General features: G+C 52.8%; 1 protein-coding gene and 1 long non-coding RNA gene across 6 annotated transcripts in view; one reads left to right on the plus strand and one right to left on the minus strand.

The window, feature by feature from the left end:
• The window catches only part of DSCAML1 (DS cell adhesion molecule like 1), a 349,813-nt gene that overhangs the window by 258,226 nt on the left and 71,563 nt on the right, over positions 1–20,024 (plus strand). The window lies entirely within an intron of this gene.
• Positions 633–6,527, minus strand: LOC120375799. 2 transcript variants are annotated; one of them, XR_005586782.1, is made up of 4 exons: positions 5,627–6,527; positions 3,736–4,129; positions 1,436–1,828; positions 633–1,052 (listed from the first exon to the last, which is right to left on the minus strand). It is a non-coding gene; the product is annotated as an uncharacterized LOC120375799 (long non-coding RNA). The 2 variants fall into 2 exon arrangements; XR_005586783.1 differs by lacking the exons at positions 633–1,052; positions 1,436–1,828 and adding an exon at positions 2,031–2,221.

Below are 20,024 nucleotides of genomic sequence, written 5' to 3' on the forward strand. Positions count from 1 at the left end.
GGATGCAGAGGACGCTGGCTTTGGCTTGGCTGAGTGCATGAGTGAGGAGGACATGGGCCAGCTAGTAGGAGAAACCCTGAACCCTCTCAAGGGGCTCGTTTGTAGAACTACCTTCTCAGTGGCAGTGTTCTCTTGGGAAAGGCAGGGAAAGACCCACACCCTAGTTAAAGGGAGCTGACTTTAGACCTTGGCATGAAGAGGGCCAATGCAGAGAGGAGAAAAGGGAAAGAGACCTGAACCCTGATTACAGGACGGTCACCCTTCCTTTAGTAAAATAGTCTCTCCCCCGCCCCCTTGTTTAAGGGAGGAGTCCCCAAGGTGTGAAAAGATCTGGAAATGAACAGGTAAGGGAGGATCCTGCTGAGTCTCCTTTCCAATCGATTCTCCATCCCTCAGCGACACCCTTCCCGATTTACCTTCCTACCCCACCAAGAAAATGACAACTTTGTGCCCCGTAACCTTGACCAGAAAAAAAGACACCTCTTCCTTGTGACGCAGTCCTGTTAGTAGGGTTAGGTGCACCCACGTGCCGGCTCTGAATACCACCACACCTACACCACATGAGCCACATCAAGCCCTTCAAACATAGCCCTAGGAATCTCCTCTGTCTCTCAGCAAAGAGACCCAAGGCCTGGAATTCGGACCCGACTAAGGCAGCTGTCCGAATCTCTACAGTTAACACTCATCAGTCCAACCGTGTCTTTCTTGTGCACAAGAAAACAAAGGGTCAAAGTTGTGGTTGGTTGAGCAGTGTAAATTGGGCAGGGCAAGAGGACTTGAGGAAGGATTACGTGGAAGTGAGGGTCTGTATCCCAAACCTCACCTGTTTATTTCCAGACTTTGTGACATTAGCATGGTTGGGCCATTTCTTGGCTTTTTTGAGAAAAGGGGCGAATTTTCCACGGCCTCCACCATCCCCTTACAGCCGGCCCTTCGCCACACCATGTTCCATGTGAGCGGGATAGGTCACAAGTAAGATTTCACTTCAAATCTCAAAAAAGCCAAGTAGAAATCATTCTGGGGGATTTTACTGTGACTAAGAGAAACAGAACCTCAACCCTTCTTAAAGGGGTCGCTCAGCCACAGGCACAAAAAGGCTCCCTAGTTTAAGCATGAGAGGAAGAAGACCTTACACCCTGGTTACAGGGCAGTCATTTTCCTGGCGTGTCAAAGTGACCTGTGGCTTAATTGGCGTGGCAAGGAGACCCAAACCCTCCTTACAGGGTGGTCCCGAAGCCAGGGGCGTTCCAATGGGCCAGGCGGCGCAGTGAAGGAGAGACCTCCGTTCCCTCAGGAGAGGGTGGTCTCGTTGCCCAGCGAGTGCCAACGGCCCAAGACAAGCTAGAAAGGAGACCTGCACGCTTCTTACAGGGAGAGGTCAATGGCACAGGGCATTTTAAAGGCTAGGCCCTCAGGAGTTGAAACCCACAGAGACCTCAACCCTTCTTAAAGGGGGGTCGCTCAGCCACAGGCACAAAAAGGCTCCCCTAGTTTAAGCGTGATAGGAAGAAGACCTTACACCCTGGTTACAGGGCAGTCATTTTCCTGGCGTGTCAAAGTGACCTGTGGCTTAATTGGCGTGGCAAAGGAGACCCAAACCCTCCTTACAGGGTGGTCCCGAAGCCAGGGGCGTTCCAATGGGCCAGAGCGAAAAGCGCAGTGAAGGAGAGACCTCCGTTCCCTCAGGAGAGGGTGGTCTCGTTGCCCAGCGAGTGCCAACGGCCCAAGACAAGCTAGAAAGGGAGACCTGCACCCTTCTTACAGGGAGAGGTCAATGGCACAGGGCATTTTAAAGGCTAGGCCCTCAGGAGTTGAAACCCACAGAGACCTCAACCCTTCTTAAAGGGGGGTCGCTCAGCCACAGGCACAAAAAGGCTCCCCTAGTTTAAGCGTGAGAGGAAGAAGACCTTACACCCTGGTTACAGGGCAGTCATTTTCCTGGCGTGTCAAAGTGACCTGTGGCTTAATTGGCGTGGCAAAGGAGACCCAAACCCTCCTTACAGGGTGGTCCCGAAGCCAGGGGCGTTCAATGGGCCAGAGCGAAAAGCGCAGTGAAGGAGAGACCTCCGTTCCCTCAGGAGAGGGTGGTCTCGTTGCCCAGCGAGTGCCAACGGCCCAAGACAAGCTAGAAAGGGGAGACCTGCACCCTTCTTACAGGGAGAGGTCAATGGCACAGGGCGTTTTAAAGGCTAGGCCCTCAGGAGCTGAAACCCACAGAGACCTCAACCCTTCTTAAAGCGGGGTCGCTCAGCCTCGGCTATGGAAGGGACCCATAGAGCATTTTGGTGGGCAAGGAATGGACCTTGATCCCTGTTTACAGGGAGGTCCTTTCAACGGGCACCTCAAGGGGGATTAAGCGTGTGGGGCAAAGTGTCGATCCCCAGCCCTCGGTAGAGGGGTGGGGTGTGTGCAGTGTACTCAGCCTTTGGCCGTGGCTTTGTCTTCCCTCTTCCTGCAGTTTCTTTGGTGCTTCTGTCGTCTTGTCCAGTTTGTCCTTTGAGTTGTTAGAGGGAGAGTGAGAGAGAGAGAGAGAGAGAGGTGAAGAGGGTTAGATGTGGCTCAGTAAACAGCACGATTTCAAAGTACTCGCCCCACCTGGAAATTACCCTAATTCCTACTTTTCGGCACCGATCTCTGGCAGAGAGCAGGAGAGCTTGCGGCGGAACGCGGCTGCAGGTGGATGCAGAGGACGCTGGCTTTGGCTTGGCTGAGTGCATGAGTGAGGAGGACATGGGCCAGCTAGTAGGAGAAACCCTGAACCCTCTCAAGAGGCTGGTTTTTAGAACTACCTTCTCAGTGGCAGTGTTCTCTTGTGAAAGGCCGGGAAGGACCCACACCCTAGTTAAAGGGAGCTGACTTTAGACCTTGGCATGAAGAGGGCCAATGCAGAGAGGAGAAAAGGGAAAGAGACCTGAACCCTGATTACAGGACGGTCACCCTTCCTTTAGTAAAATAGTCTCTCCCCCGCCCCCTTGTTTAAGGGAGGAGTCCCCAAGGTGTGAAAAGATCTGGAAATGAACAGGTAAGGGAGGGATCCTGCTGAGTCTCCCCTTTCCAATCGATTCTCCATCCCTCAGCGACACCCTTCCCGACTTACCTTCCTACCCCACCAAGAAAATGACAACTTTGTGCCCCGTAACCTTGACCAGAAAAAAAGACACCTCTTCCTTGTGACGCAGTCCTGTTAGTAGGGTTAGGTGCACCCACGTGCCGGCTCTGAATACCACCACACCTACCTACACCACGTGAGCCACATCAAGCCCTTCAAACATAGCCCTAGGAATCTCCTCTGTCTCTCAGCAAAGAGACGCAAGGCCTGGAATTCGGACCCGACTAAGGCAGCTGTCCGAATCTCTACAGTTAACACTCATCAGTCCAACTGTCTTTCTTGTGCACAAGAAAACAAAGGGTCAAAGTTGTGGTTGGTTGAGCAGTGTAAATTGGGCAGGGCAAGAGGACTTGAGGAAGGATTACGTGGAAGTGAGGGTCTGTATCCCAAACCTCACCTGTTTATTTCCAGACTTTGTGACATTAGCATGGTTGGGCCATTTCTTGGCTTTTTTGAGAAAAGGGGCGAATTTTCCACGGCCTCCACCATCCCCTTACAGCCGGCCCTTCGCCACACCATGTTCCATGTGAGCGGGATAGGTCACAAGTAAGATTTCACTTCAAATCTCAAAAAAGCCAAGTAGAAATCATTCTGGGGGATTTTACTGTGACTAAGAAAAACAGAACCTCAACCCTTCTTAAAGGGGGGTCGCTCAGCCACAGGCACAAAAAGGCTCCCCTAGTTTAAGCGTGAGAGGAAGAAGACCTTACACCCTGGTTACAGGGCAGTCATTTTCCTGGCGTGTCAAAGTGACCTGTGGCTTAATTGGCGTGGCAAAGGAGACCCAAACCCTCCTTACAGGGTGGTCCCGAAGCCAGGGGCGTTCCAATGGGCCAGAGCGAAAAGCGCAGTGAAGGAGAGACCTCCGTTCCCTCAGGAGAGGGTGGTCTCGTTGCCCAGCGAGTGCCAACGGCCCAAGACAAGCTAGAAAGGGGAGACCTGCACCCTTCTTACAGGGAGAGGTCAATGGCACAGGGCATTTTAAAGGCTAGGCCCTCAGGAGCTGAAACCCACAGAGACCTCAACCCTTCTTAAAGGGGGGTCGCTCAGCCTCGGCTATGGAAGGGACCCATAGAGCATTTTGGTGGGCAAGGAATGGACCTTGATCCCTGTTTACAGGGAGGTCCTTTCAATGGGCACTTCAAGGGGGATTAAGCGTGTGGGGCAAAGTGTCGATCCCCAGCCCTCGGTAGAGGGGTGCGGTGTGTGCAGTGTACTCAGCCTTTGGCCGTGGCTTTGTCTTCCCTCTTCCTGCGGTTTCTTTGGTGCTTCTGTCGTCTTCTCCATTTTGTCCTTTGAGTTGCTAGAGGGGGAGAGAGAGAGAGAGAGAGGTGAAGCGGGTTAGATGTGGCTCAGTAAACAGCACGATTTCAAAGTACTCGCCCCACCTGGAAATTACCCTAATTCCTACTTTTCGGCACCGATCTCTGGCAGAGACCAGGAGAGCTTGCGGCGGAACGCGGCTGCAGGTGGATGCAGAGGACGCTGGCTTTGGCTTGGCTGAGTGCATGAGTGAGGAGGACATGGGCCAGCTAGTAGGAGAAACCCTGAACCCTCTCAAGAGGCTGGTTTTTAGAACTACCTTCTCAGTGGCAGTGTTCTCTTGTGAAAGGCAGGGAAAGACCCACACCCTAGTTAAAGGAGCTGACTTTAGACCTTGGCATGAAGAGGGCCAATGCAGAGAGGAGAAAAGGAAAGAGACCTGAACCCTGATTACAGGACGGTCACCCTTCCTTTAGTAAAATAGTCTCTCCTCCGCCCCTTGTTTAAGGGAGGAGTCCCAAGGTGTGAAAAGATCTGGAAATGAACAGGTAAGGGAGGGATCCTGCTGAGTCTCCCCTTTCCAATCGATTCTCCATCCCTCAGCGACACCCTTCCCGACTTACCTTCCTACCCCACCAAGAAAATGACAACTTTGTGCCCCGTAACCTTGACCAGAAAAAGACACCTCTTCCTTGTGACGCAGTCCTGTTAGTAGGGTTAGGTGCACCCACGTGCCGGCTCTGAATACCACCACCTACCTACACCACGTGAGCCACATCAAGCCCTTCAAACATAGCCCTAGGAATCTCCTCTGTCTCTCAGCAAAGAGACGCAGGCCTGGAATTCGGACCCGACTAAGGCAGCTGTCCGAATCTCTACAGTTAACACTCATCAGTCCAACTGTCTTTCTTGTGCACAAGAAAACAAAGGGTCAAAGTTGTGGTTGGTTGAGCAGTGTAAATTGGGCAGGGCAAGAGGACTTGAGGAAGGATTACGTGGAAGTGAGGGTCTGTATCCCAAACCTCACCTGTTTATTTCCAGACTTTGTGACATTAGCATGGTTGGGCCATTTCTTGGCTTTTTTGAGAAAAGGGGCGAATTTTCCACGGCCTCCACCATCCCCTTACAGCCGGCCCTTCGCCACACCATGTTCCATGTGAGTGGATAGGTCACAAGTAAGATTTCACTTCAAATCTCAAAAAAGCCAAGTAGAAATCATTCTGGGGATTTTACTGTGACTAAGAGAAACAGAACCTCAACCCTTCTTAAAGGGGGGTCGCTCAGCCACAGGCACAAAAAGGCTCCCCTAGTTTAAGCGTGAGAGGAAGAAGACCTTACACCCTGGTTACAGGGCAGTCATTTTCCTGGCGTGTCAAAGTGACCTGTGGCTTAATTGGCGTGGCAAAGGAGACCCAAACCCTCCTTACAGGGTGGTCCCGAAGCCAGGGGCGTTCCAATGGGCCAGAGCGAAAAGCGCAGTGAAGGAGAGACCTCCGTTCCCTCAGGAGAGGGTGGTCTCGTTGCCCAGCGAGTGCCAACGGCCCAAGACAAGCTAGAAAGGGGAGACCTGCACCCTTCTTACAGGGAGAGGTCAATGGCACAGGGCATTTTAAAGGCTAGGCCCTCAGGAGTTGAAACCCACAGAGACCTCAACCCTTCTTAAAGGGGGGTCGCTCAGCCACAGGCACAAAAAGGCTCCCCTAGTTTAAGCGTGAGAGGAAGAAGACCTTACACCCTGGTTACAGGGCAGTCATTTTCCTGGCGTGTCAAAGTGACCTGTGGCTTAATTGGCGTGGCAAAGGAGACCCAAACCCTCCTTACAGGGTGGTCCCGAAGCCAGGGGCGTTCCAATGGGCCAGAGCGAAAAGCGCAGTGAAGGAGAGACCTCCGTTCCCTCAGGAGAGGGTGGTCTCGTTGCCCAGCGAGTGCCAACGGCCCAAGACAAGCTAGAAAGGGGAGACCTGCACCCTTCTTACAGGCAGAGGTCAATGGCACAGGGCGTTTTAAAGGCTAGGCCCTCAGGAGCTGAAACCCACAGAGACCTCAACCCTTCTTAAAGGGGGGTCGCTCAGCCTCGGCTATGGAAGGGACCCATAGAGCATTTTGGTGGGCAAGGAATGGACCTTGATCCCTGTTTACAGGGAGGTCCTTTCAACGGGCACTTCAAGGGGATTGCGTGTGGGGCAAAGTGTCGATCCCCAGCCCTCGGTAGAGGGGTGCGGTGTGTGCAGTGTACTCAGCCTTTGCCGTGGCTTTGTCTTCCCTCTTCCTGCGGTTTCTTTGGTGCTTCTGTCGTCTTGTCCATTTTGTCCTTTGAGTTGCTAGAGGGGGAGAGAGAGAGAGAGAGAGGTGAAGCGGGTTAGATGTGGCTCAGTAAACAGCACGATTTCAAAGTACTCGCCCCACCTGGAAATTACCCTAATTCCTACTTTTCGGCACCGATCTCTGGCAGAGAGCAGGAGAGCTTGCGGCGGAACGCGGCTGCAGGTGGATGCAGAGGACGCTGGCTTTGGCTTGGCTGAGTGCATGAGTGAGGAGGACATGGGCCAGCTAGTAGGAGAAACCCTGAACCCTCTCAAGAGGCTGGTTTTAGAACTACCTTCTCAGTGGCAGTGTTCTCTTGTGAAAGGCAGGGAAAGACCCACACCCTAGTTAAAGGGAGCTGACTTTAGACCTTGGCATGAAGAGGGCCAATGCAGAGAGGAGAAAAGGGAAAGAGACCTGAACCCTGATTACAGGACGGTCACCCTTCCTTTAGTAAAATAGTCTCTCCCCGCCCCTTGTTTAAGGGAGGAGTCCCCAAGGTGTGAAAAGATCTGGAAATGAACAGGTAAGGGAGGATCCTGCTGAGTCTCCCTTTCCAATCGATTCTCCATCCTCAGCGACACCCTTCCCGACTTACCTTCCTACCCCACCAAGAAAATGACAACTTTGTGCCCGTAACCTTGACCAGAAAAAGACACCTCTTCCTTGTGACGCAGTCCTGTTAGTAGGATTAGGTGCACCCACGTGCCGGCTCTGAATACCACCACACCTACCTACACCACGTGAGCCACATCAAGCCCTTCAAACATAGCCCTAGGAATCTCCTCTGTCTCTCAGCAAAGAGACGCAAGGCCTGGAATTCGGACCCGACTAAGGCAGCTGTCCGAATCTCTACAGTTAACACTCATCAGTCCAACCGTGTCTTTCTTGTGCACAAGAAAACAAAGGGTCAAAGTTGTGGTTGGTTGAGCAGTGTAAATTGGGCAGGGCAAGAGGACTTGAGGAAGGATTACGTGGAAGTGAGGGTCTGTATCCCAAACCTCACCTGTTTATTTCCAGACTTTGTGACATTAGCATGGTTGGGCCATTTCTTGGCTTTTTTGAGAAAAGGGGCGAATTTTCCACGGCCTCCACCATCCCCTTACAGCCGGCCCTTCGCCACACCATGTTCCATGTGAGCGGGATAGGTCACAAGTAAGATTTCACTTCAAATCTCAAAAAAGCCAAGTAGAAATCATTCTGGGGGATTTTACTGTGACTAAGAGAAACAGAACCTCAACCCTTCTTAAAGGGGGGTCGCTCAGCCACAGGCACAAAAAGGCTCCCTAGTTTAAGCATGAGAGGAAGAAGACCTTACACCCTGGTTACAGGGCAGTCATTTTCCTGGCGTGTCAAAGTGACCTGTGGCTTAATTGGCGTGGCAAAGGAGACCCAAACCCTCCTTACAGGGTGGTCCTGAAGCCAGGGCGTTCCAATGGGCCAGAGCGAAAGCGCAGTGAAGGAGAGACCTCCGTTCCTCAGGAGAGGGTGGTCTCGTTGCCCAGCGAGTGCCAACGGCCCAAGACAAGCTAGAAAGGAGACCTGCACCCTTCTTACAGGGAGAGGTCAATGGCACAGGGCGTTTTAAAGGCTAGGCCCTCAGGAGCTGAAACCCACAGAGACCTCAACCCTTCTTAAAGGGGGGTCGCTCAGCCTCGGCTATGGAAGGGACCCATAGAGCATTTTGGTGGGCAAGGAATGGACCTTGATCCCTGTTTACAGGGAGGTCCTTTCAACGGGCACCTCAAGGGGGATTAAGCGTGTGGGGCAAAGTGTCGATCCCCAGCCCTCGGTAGAGGGTGTGCAGTGTGTGTCAGCCTTGGCCGTGGCTTTGTCTTCCCTCTTCCTGCAGTTTCTTTGGTGCTTCTGTCGTCTTGTCCAGTTTGTCCTTTGAGTTGCTAGAGGGAGAGTGAGAGAGAGAGAGAGAGAGAGGTGAAGCGGGTTAGATGTGGCTCAGTAAACAGCACGATTTCAAAGTACTCGCCCCACCTGGAAATTACCCTAATTCCTACTTTTCGGCACCGATCTCTGGCAGAGAGCAGGAGAGCTTGCGGCGGAACGGCTGCAGGTGGATGCAGAGGACGCTGGCTTTGGCTTGGCTGAGTGAATGAGTGAGGAGGACATGGGCCAGCTAGTAGGAGAAACCCTGAACCCTCTCAAGAGGCTGGTTTTTAGAACTACCTTCTCAGTGGCAGTGTTCTCTTGTGAAAGGCAGGGAAAGACCCACACCCTAGTTAAAGGGAGCTGACTTTAGACCTTGGCATGAAGAGGGCCAATGCAGAGAGGAGAAAAGGGAAAGAGACCTGAACCCTGATTACAGGACGGTCACCCTTCCTTTAGTAAAATAGTCTCTCCCCCGCCCCCTTGTTTAAGGGAGGAGTCCCCAAGGTGTGAAAAGATCTGGAAATGAACAGGTAAGGGAGGGATCCTGCTGAGTCTCCCCTTTCCAATCGATTCTCCATCCCTCAGCGACACCCTTCCCGACTTACCTTCCTACCCCACCAAGAAAATGACAACTTTGTGCCCCGTAACCTTGACCAGAAAAAAAGACACCTCTTCCTTGTGACGCAGTCCTGTTAGTAGGGTTAGGTGCACCCACGTGCCGGCTCTGAATACCACCACACCTACCTACACCACGTGAGCCACATCAAGCCCTTCAAACATAGCCCTAGGAATCTCCTCTGTCTCTCAGCACAGAGACGCAGGCCTGGAATTCGGACCCGACTAAGGCAGCTGTCCGAATCTCTACAGTTAACACTCATCAGTCCAACTGTCTTTCTTGTGCACAAGAAAACAAAGGGTCAAAGTTGTGGTTGGTTGAGCAGTGTAAATTGGGCAGGGCAAGAGGACTTGAGGAAGGATTACGTGGAAGTGAGGGTCTGTATCCCAAACCTCACCTGTTTATTTCCAGACTTTGTGACATTAGCATGGTTGGGCCATTTCTTGGCTTTTTTGAGAAAAGGGGCGAATTTTCCACGGCCTCCACCATCCCCTTACAGCCGGCCCTTCGCCACACCATGTTCCATGTGAGCGGGATAGGTCACAAGTAAGATTTCACTTCAAATCTCAAAAAAGCCAAGTAGAAATCATTCTGGGGGATTTTACTGTGACTAAGAGAAACAGAACCTCAACCCTTCTTAAAGGGGGGTCGCTCAGCCACAGGCACAAAAAGGCTCCCCTAGTTTAAGCGTGAGAGGAAGAAGACCTTACACCCTGGTTACAGGGCAGTCATTTTCCTGGCGTGTCAAAGTGACCTGTGGCTTAATTGGCGTGGCAAAGGAGACCCAAACCCTCCTTACAGGGTGGTCCCGAAGCCAGGGGCGTTCCAATGGGCCAGAGCGAAAAGCGCAGTGAAGGAGAGACCTCCGTTCCCTCAGGAGAGGGTGGTCTCGTTGCCCAGCGAGTGCCAACGGCCCAAGACAAGCTAGAAAGGGGAGACCTGCACCCTTCTTACAGGGAGAGGTCAATGGCACAGGGCATTTTAAAGGCTAGGCCTCAGGAGTTGAAACCCACAGAGACCTCAACCCTTCTTAAAGGGGGTCGCTCAGCCACAGGCACAAAAAGGCTCCCCTAGTTTAAGCGTGAGAGGAAGAAGACCTTACACCCTGGTTACAGGGCAGTCATTTTCCTGGCGTGTCAAAGTGACCTGTGGCTTAATTGGCGTGGCAAAGGAGACCCAAACCCTCCTTACAGGGTGGTCCCGAAGCCAGGGGCGTTCCAATGGGCCAGAGCGAAAAGCGCAGTGAAGGAGAGACCTCCGTTCCCTCAGGAGAGGGTGGTCTCGTTGCCCAGCGAGTGCCAACGGCCCAAGACAAGCTAGAAAGGGGAGACCTGCACCCTTCTTACAGGCAGAGGTCAATGGCACAGGGCGTTTTAAAGGCTAGGCCCTCAGGAGCTGAAACCCACAGAGACCTCAACCCTTCTTAAAGGGGGGTCGCTCAGCCTCGGCTATGGAAGGGACCCATAGAGCATTTTGGTGGGCAAGGAATGGACCTTGATCCCTGTTTACAGGGAGGTCCTTTCAACGGGCACTTCAAGGGGATTGCGTGGGGCAAAGTGTCGATCCCCAGCCCTCGGTAGAGGGGTGCGGTGTGTGCAGTGTACTCAGCCTTTGGCCGTGGCTTTGTCTTCCCTCTTCCTGCAGTTTCTTTGGTGCTTCTGTCGTCTTGTCCATTTTGTCCTTTGAGTTGCTAGAGGGGGAGAGAGAGAGAGAGAGAGGTGAAGCGGGTTAGATGTGGCTCAGTAAACAGCACGATTTCAAAGTACTCGCCCCACCTGGAAATTACCCTAATTCCTACTTTTCGGCACCGATCTCTGGCAGAGACCAGGAGAGCTTGCGGCGAACGGCTGCAGGTGGATGCAGAGGACGCTGGCTTTGGCTTGGCTGAGTGCATGAGTGAGGAGGACATGGGCCAGCTAGTAGGAGAAACCCTGAACCCTCTCAAGAGGCTGGTTTTTAGAACTACCTTCTCAGTGGCAGTGTTCTCTTGTGAAAGGCAGGGAAAGACCCACACCCTAGTTAAAGGAGCTGACTTTAGACCTTGGCATGAAGAGGGCCAATGCAGAGAGGAGAAAAGGGAAAGAGACCTGAACCCTGATTACAGGACGGTCACCCTTCCTTTAGTAAAATAGTCTCTCCCCCGCCCCCTTGTTTAAGGGAGGAGTCCCCAAGGTGTGAAAAGATCTGGAAATGAACAGGTAAGGAGGGATCCTGCTGAGTCTCCTTTCCAATCGATTCTCCATCCTCAGCGACACCCTTCCCGACTTACCTTCCTACCCCACCAAGAAAATGACAACTTTGTGCCCCGTAACCTTGACCAGAAAAAAAGACACCTCTTCCTTGTGACGCAGTCCTGTTAGTAGGATTAGGTGCACCCACGTGCCGGCTCTGAATACCACCACACCTACCTACACCACGTGAGCCACATCAAGCCCTTCAAACATAGCCCTAGGAATCTCCTCTGTCTCTCAGCAAAGAGACGCAAGGCCTGGAATTCGGACCCGACTAAGGCAGCTGTCGAATCTCTACAGTTAACACTCATCAGTACAACCGTGTCTTTCTTGTGCACAAGAAAACAAAGGGTCAAAGTTGTGGTTGGTTGAGCAGTGTAAATTGGGCAGGGCAAGAGGACTTGAGGAAGGATTACGTGGAAGTGAGGGTCTGTATCCCAAACCTCACCTGTTTATTTCCAGACTTTGTGACATTAGCATGGTTGGGCCATTTCTTGGCTTTTTTGAGAAAAGGGGCGAATTTTCCACGGCCTCCACCATCCCCTTACAGCCGGCCCTTCGCCACACCATGTTCCATGTGAGCGGGATAGGTCACAAGTAAGATTTCACTTCAAATCTCAAAAAAGCCAAGTAGAAATCATTCTGGGGGATTTTACTGTGACTAAGAGAAACAGAACCTCAACCCTTCTTAAAGGGGGGTCGCTCAGCCACAGGCACAAAAAGGCTCCCCTAGTTTAAGCATGAGAGGAAGAAGACCTTACACCCTGGTTACAGGGCAGTCATTTTCCTGGCGTGTCAAAGTGACCTGTGGCTTAATTGGCGTGGCAAAGGAGACCCAAACCCTCCTTACAGGGTGGTCCCGAAGCCAGGGGCGTTCCAATGGGCCAGAGCGAAAAGCGCAGTGAAGGAGAGACCTCCGTTCCCTCAGGAGAGGGTGGTCTCGTTGCCCAGCGAGTGCCAACGGCCCAAGACAAGCTAGAAAGGGGAGACCTGCACCCTTCTTACAGGGAGAGGTCAATGGCACAGGGCGTTTTAAAGGCTAGGCCCTCAGGAGCTGAAACCCACAGAGACCTCAACCCTTCTTAAAGGGGGGTCGCTCAGCCTCGGCTATGGAAGGGACCCATAGAGCATTTTGGTGGGCAAGGAATGGACCTTGATCCCTGTTTACAGGGAGGTCCTTTCAACGGGCACCTCAAGGGGGATTAAGCGTGTGGGGCAAAGTGTCGATCCCCAGCCCTCGGTAGAGGGGTGCGGTGTGTGCAGTGTACTCAGCCTTTGGCCGTGGCTTTGTCTTCCCTCTTCCTGCAGTTTCTTTGGTGCTTCTGTCGTCTTGTCCAGTTTGTCCTTTGAGTTGCTAGAGGGAGAGTGAGAGAGAGAGAGAGAGAGGTGAAGCGGGTTAGATGTGGCTCAGTAAACAGCACGATTTCAAAGTACTCGCCCCACCTGGAAATTACCCTAATTCCTACTTTTCGGCACCGATCTCTGGCAGAGAGCAGGAGAGCTGCGGCGAACGGCTGCAGGTGGATGCAGAGGACGCTGGCTTTGGCTTGGCTGAGTGCATGAGTGAGGAGGACATGGGCCAGCTAGTAGGAGAAACCCTGAACCCTCTCAAGGGGCTGGTTTCTAGAACTACCTTCTCAGTGGCAGTGTTCTCTTGTGAAAGGCAGGGAAAGACCCACACCCTAGTTAAAGGGAGCTGACTTTAGACCTTGGCATGAAGAGGGCCAATGCAGAGAGGAGAAAAGGGAAAGAGACCTGAACCCTGATTACAGGACGGTCACCCTTCCTTTAGTAAAATAGTCTCTCCCCCGCCCCCTTGTTTAAGGGAGGAGTCCCCAAGGTGTGAAAAGATCTGGAAATGAACAGGTAAGGGAGGGATCCTGCTGAGTCTCCCCTTTCCAATCGATTCTCCATCCCTCAGCGACACCCTTCCCGACTTACCTTCCTACCCCACCAAGAAAATGACAACTTTGTGCCCCGTAACCTTGACCAGAAAAAAAGACACCTCTTCCTTGTGACGTAGTCCTGTTAGTAGGGTTAGGTGCACCCACGTGCCGGCTCTGAATACCACCACACCTACCTACACCACGTGAGCCACATCAAGCCCTTCAAACATAGCCCTAGGAATCTCCTCTGTCTCTCAGCAAAGAGACGCAAGGCCTGGAATTCGGACCCGACTAAGGCAGCTGTCCGAATCTCTACAGTTAACACTCATCAGTCCAACCGTGTCTTTCTTGTGCACAAGAAAACAAAGGGTCAAAGTTGTGGTTGGTTGAGCAGTGTAAATTGGGCAGGGCAAGAGGACTTGAGGAAGGATTACGTGGAAGTGAGGGTCTGTATCCCAAACCTCACCTGTTTATTTCAGACTTTGTGACATTAGCATGGTTGGGCCATTTCTTGGCTTTTTGAGAAAAGGCGAATTTTCCACGGCCTCCACCATCCCCTTACAGCCGGCCCTTCGCCACACCATGTTCCATGTGAGCGGGATAGGTCACAAGTAAGATTTCACTTCAAATCTCAAAAAAGCCAAGTAGAAATCATTCTGGGGGATTTTACTGTGACTAAGAGAAACAGAACCTCAACCCTTCTTAAAGGGGGGTCGCTCAGCCACAGGCACAAAAAGGCTCCCCTAGTTTAAGCGTGAGAGGAAGAAGACCTTACACCCTGGTTACAGGGCAGTCATTTTCCTGGCGTGTCAAAGTGACCTGTGGCTTAATTGGCGTGGCAAAGGAGACCCAAACCCTCCTTACAGGGTGGTCCCGAAGCCAGGGGCGTTCCAATGGGCCAGAGCGAAAAGCGCAGTGAAGGAGAGACCTCCGTTCCCTCAGGAGAGGGTGGTCTCGTTGCCCAGCGAGTGCCAACGGCCCAAGACAAGCTAGAAAGGGGAGACCTGCACCCTTCTTACAGGGAGAGGTCAATGGCACAGGGCATTTTAAAGGCTAGGCCCTCAGGAGTTGAAACCCACAGAGACCTCAACCCTTCTTAAAGGGGGGTCGCTCAGCCACAGGCACAAAAAGGCTCCCCTAGTTTAAGCGTGAGAGGAAGAAGACCTTACACCCTGGTTACAGGGCAGTCATTTTCCTGGCGTGTCAAAGTGACCTGTGGCTTAATTGGCGTGGCAAAGGAGACCCAAACCCTCCTTACAGGGTGGTCCCGAAGCCAGGGGCGTTCCAATGGGCCAGAGCGAAAAGCGCAGTGAAGGAGAGACCTCCGTTCCTTCAGGAGAGGGTGGTCTCGTTGCCCAGCGAGTGCCAACGGCCCAAGACAAGCTAGAAAGGGAGACCTGCACCCTTCTTACAGGCAGAGGTCAATGGCACAGGGCGTTTTAAAGGCTAGGCCCTCAGGAGCTGAAACCCACAGAGACCTCAACCCTTCTTAAAGGGGGGTCGCTCAGCCTCGGCTATGGAAGGGACCCATAGAGCATTTTGGTGGGCAAGGAATGGACCTTGATCCCTGTTTACAGGGAGGTCCTTTCAACGGGCACTTCAAGGGGGATTAAGCGTGTGGGGCAAAGTGTCGATCCCCAGCCCTCGGTAGAGGGGTGCGGTGTGTGCAGTGTACTCAGCCTTTGGCCGTGGCTTTGTCTTCCCTCTTCCTGCAGTTTCTTTGGTGCTTCTGTCGTCTTGTCCATTTTGTCCTTTGAGTTGCTAGAGGGGGAGAGAGAGAGAGAGAGAGGTGAAGCGGGTTAGATGTGGCTCAGTAAACAGCACGATTTCAAAGTACTCGCCCCACCTGGAAATTACCCTAATTCCTACTTTTCGGCACCGATCTCTGGCAGAGAGCAGGAGAGCTTGCGGCGGAACGCGGCTGCAGGTGGATGCAGAGGACGCTGGCTTTGGCTTGGCTGAGTGCATGAGTGAGGAGGACATGGGCCAGCTAGTAGGAGAAACCCTGAACCCTCTCAAGAGGCTGGTTTTTAGAACTACCTTCTCAGTGGCAGTGTTCTCTTGTGAAAGGCAGGGAAAGACCCACACCCTAGTTAAAGGGAGCTGACTTTAGACCTTGGCATGAAGAGGGCCAATGCAGAGAGGAGAAAAGGGAAAGAGACCTGAACCCTGATTACAGGACGGTCACCCTTCCTTTAGTAAAATAGTCTCTCCCCCGCCCCCTTGTTTAAGGGAGGAGTCCCCAAGGTGTGAAAAGATCTGGAAATGAACAGGTAAGGGAGGGATCCTGCTGAGTCTCCCCTTTCCAATCGATTCTCCATCCCTCAGCGACACCCTTCCCGACTTACCTTCCTACCCCACCAAGAAAATGACAACTTTGTGCCCGTAACCTTGACCAGAAAAAGACACCTCTTCCTTGTGACGCAGTCCTGTTAGTAGGATTAGGTGCACCCACGTGCCGGCTCTGAATACCACCACACCGACCTACACCCCGTGAGCCACATCAAGCCCTTCTAACATAGCCCTAGGAATCTCCTCTGTCTCTCAGCAAAGAGACGCAGGCCTGGAATTCGGACCCGACTAAGGCAGCTGTCCGAATCTCTACAGTTAACACTCATCAGTCCAACTGTGTCTTTCTTGTGCACAAGAAAACAAAGGGTCAAAGTTGTGGTTGGTTGAGCAGTGTAAATTGGGCAGGGCAAGAGGACTTGAGGAAGGATTACGTGGAAGTGAGGGTCTGTATCCCAAACCTCACCTGTTTATTTCCAGACTTTGTGACATTAGCATGGTTGGGCCATTTCTTGGCTTTTTTGAGAAAAGGGGCGAATTTTCCACGGCCTCCACCATCCCCTTACAGCCGGCCCTTCGCCACACCATGTTCCATGTGAGCGGGATAGGTCACAAGTAAGATTTCACTTCAAATCTCAAAAAAGCCAAGTAGAAATCATTCTGGGGGATTTTACTGTGACTAAGAGAAACAGAACCTCAACCCTTCTTAAAGGGGGGTCGCTCAGCCACAGGCACAAAAAGGCTCCCCTAGTTTAAGCATGAGAGGAAGAAGACCTTACACCCTGGTTACAGGGCAGTCATTTCCTGGCGTGTCAAAGTGACCTGTGGCTTAATTGGCGTGGCAAAGGAGACCCAAACCCTCCTTACAGGGTGGTCCCGAAGCCAGGGGCGTTCCAATGGGCCAGAGCGAAAAGCGCAGTGAAGGAGAGACCTCCGTTCCCTCAGGAGAGGGTGGTCTCGTTGCCCAGCGAGTGCCAACGGCCCAAGACAAGCTAGAAAGGGGAGACCTGCACCCTTCTTACAGGGAGAGGTCAATGGCACAGGGCGTTTTAAAGGCTAGGCCCTCAGGAGCTGAAACCCACAGAGACCTCAACCCTTCTTAAAGGGGGGTCGCTCAGCCTCGGCTATGGAAGGGACCCATAGAGCATTTTGGTGGGCAAGGAATGGACCTTGATCCCTGTTTACAGGGAGGTCCTTTCAACGGGCACCTCAAGGGGGATTAAGCGTGTGGGGCAAAGTGTCGATCCCCAGCCCTCGGTAGAGGGGTGTGTGTGCAGTGTACTCAGCCTTTGGCCGTGGCTTTGTCTTCCCTCTTCCTGCAGTTTCTTTGGTGCTTCTGTCGTCTTGTCCAGTTTGTCCTTTGAGTTGCTAGAGGAGAGGAGAGAGAGAGAGAGAGAGGTGAAGCGGGTTAGATGTGGCTCAGTAAACAGCACGATTTCAAAGTACTCGCCCCACCTGGAAATTACCCTAATTCCTACTTTTCGGCACCGATCTCTGGCAGAGAGCAGGAGAGCTTGCGGCGGAACGCGGCTGCAGGTGGATGCAGAGGACGCTGGCTTTGGCTTGGCTGAGTGAATGAGTGAGGAGGACATGGGCCAGCTAGTAGGAGAAACCCTGAACCCTCTCAAGAGGCTGGTTTTTAGAACTACCTTCTCAGTGGCAGTGTTCTCTTGTGAAAGGCAGGGAAAGACCCACACCCTAGTTAAAGGGAGCTGACTTTAGACCTTGGCATGAAGAGGGCCAATGCAGAGAGGAGAAAAGGGAAAGAGACCTGAACCCTGATTACAGGACGGTCACCCTTCCTTTAGTAAAATAGTCTCTCCCCCGCCCCCTTGTTTAAGGGAGGAGTCCCCAAGGTGTGAAAAGATCTGGAAATGAACAGGTAAGGGAGGGATCCTGCTGAGTCTCCCCTTTCCAATCGATTCTCCATCCCTCAGCGACACCCTTCCCGACTTACCTTCCTACCCCACCAAGAAAATGACAACTTTGTGCCCCGTAACCTTGACCAGAAAAAAAGACACCTCTTCCTTGTGACGTAGTCCTGTTAGTAGGGTTAGGTGCACCCACGTGCCGGCTCTGAATACCACCACACCTACCTACACCACGTGAGCCACATCAAGCCCTTCAAACATAGCCCTAGGAATCTCCTCTGTCTCTCAGCAAAGAGACGCAGGCCTGGAATCGGACCCGACTAAGGCAGCTGTCCGAATCTCTACAGTTAACACTCATCAGTCCAACTGTCTTTCTTGTGCACAAGAAAACAAAGGGTCAAAGTTGTGGTTGGTTGAGCAGTGTAAATTGGGCAGGGCAAGAGGACTTGAGGAAGGATTACGTGGAAGTGCGGGTCTGTATCCCAAACCTCACCTGTTTATTTCAGACTTTGTGACATTAGCATGGTTGGGCCATTTCTTGGCTTTTTGAGAAAAGGGGCGAATTTTCCACGGCCTCCACCATCCCCTTACAGCCGGCCCTTCGCCACACCATGTTCCATGTGAGCGGATAGGTCACAAGTAAGATTTCACTTCAAATCTCAAAAAAGCCAAGTAGAAATCATTCTGGGGGATTTTACTGTGACTAAGAGAAACAGAACCTCAACCCTTCTTAAAGGGGGGTCGCTCAGCCACAGGCACAAAAAGGCTCCCTAGTTTAAGCGTGAGAGGAAGAAGACCTTACACCCTGGTTACAGGGCAGTCATTTTCCTGGCGTGTCAAAGTGACCTGTGGCTTAATTGGCGTGGCAAAGGAGACCCAAACCTCCTTACAGGGTGGTCCAGCCAGGGGCGTTCCAATGGGCCAGAGCGAAAGCGCAGTGAAGGAGAGACCTCCGTTCCTCAGGAGAGGGTGGTCTCGTTGCCCAGCGAGTGCCAACGGCCCAAGACAAGCTAGAAAGGGGAGACCTGCACCCTTCTTACAGGGAGAGGTCAATGGCACAGGGCATTTTAAAGGCTAGGCCTCAGGAGTTGAAACCCACAGAGACCTCAACCCTTCTTAAAGGGGGTCGCTCAGCCACAGGCACAAAAAGGCTCCCTAGTTTAAGCGTGAGAGGAAGAAGACCTTACACCCTGGTTACAGGGCAGTCATTTTCCTGGCGTGTCAAAGTGACCTGTGGCTTAATTGGCGTGGCAAAGGAGACCCAAACCCTCCTTACAGGGTGGTCCTGAAGCCAGGGGCGTTCCAATGGGCCAGAGCGAAAGCGCAGTGAAGGAGAGACCTCCGTTCCTCAGGAGAGGGTGGTCTCGTTGCCCAGCGAGTGCCAACGGCCCAAGACAAGCTAGAAAGGGGAGACCTGCACCCTTCTTACAGGGAGAGGTCAATGGCACAGGGCATTTTAAAGGCTAGGCCCTCAGGAGTTGAAACCCACAGAGACCTCAACCCTTCTTAAAGGGGGGTCGCTCAGCCACAGGCACAAAAAGGCTCCCTAGTTTAAGCGTGAGAGGAAGAAGACCTTACACCCTGGTTACAGGGCAGTCATTTTCCTGGCGTGTCAAAGTGACCTGTGGCTTAATTGGCGTGGCAAAGGAGACCCAAACCTCCTTACAGGGTGGTCCCAAGCCAGGGGCGTTCCAATGGGCCAGAGCGAAAGCGCAGTGAAGGAGAGACCTCCCTCAGGAGAGGGTGGTCTCGTTGCCCAGCGAGTGCCAACGGCCCAAGACAAGCTAGAAAGGGGAGACCTGCACCCTTCTTACAGGGAGAGGTCAATGGCACAGGGCATTTTAAAGGCTAGGCCCTCAGGAGTTGAAACCCACAGAGACCTCAACCCTTCTTAAAGGGGGGTCGCTCAGCCACAGGCACAAAAAGGCTCCCCTAGTTTAAGCGTGAGAGGAAGAAGACCTTACACCCTGGTTACAGGGCAGTCATTTTCCTGGCGTGTCAAAGTGACCTGTGGCTTAATTGGCGTGGCAAAGGAGACCCAAACCCTCCTTACAGGGTGGTCCCGAAGCCAGGGGCGTTCCAATGGGCCAGAGCGAAACGCGCAGTGAAGGAGAGACCACCGGTCCCTCAGGAGAGGGTGGTCTCGTTGCCCAGCGAGTGCCAACGGCCCAAGACAAGCTAGAAAGGGGAGACCTGCACCCTTCTTACAGGGAGAGGTCAATGGCACAGGGCGTTTTAAAGGCTAGGCCCTCAGGAGCTGAAACCCACAGAGACCTCAACCCTTCTTAAAGGGGGGTCGCTCAGCCTCGGCTATGGAAGGGACCCATAGAGCATTTTGGTGGGCAAGGAATGGACCTTGATCCCTGTTTACAGGGAGGTCCTTTCAATGGGCACTTCAAGGGGGATTAAGCGTGTGGGGCAAAGTGTCGATCCCCAGCCCTCGGTAGAGGGGTGCGGTGTGTGCAGTGTACTCAGCCTTTGGCCGTGGCTTTGTCTTCCCTCTTCCTGCGGTTTCTTTGGTGCTTCTGTCGTCTTGTCCATTTTGTCCTTTGAGTTGCTAGAGGGGGAGAG

Source organism: Mauremys reevesii, linkage group 12 (assembly GCF_016161935.1).
Source record: "Mauremys reevesii isolate NIE-2019 linkage group 12, ASM1616193v1, whole genome shotgun sequence".
Classification (NCBI taxonomy): Eukaryota; Metazoa; Chordata; order Testudines; family Geoemydidae; genus Mauremys; species Mauremys reevesii.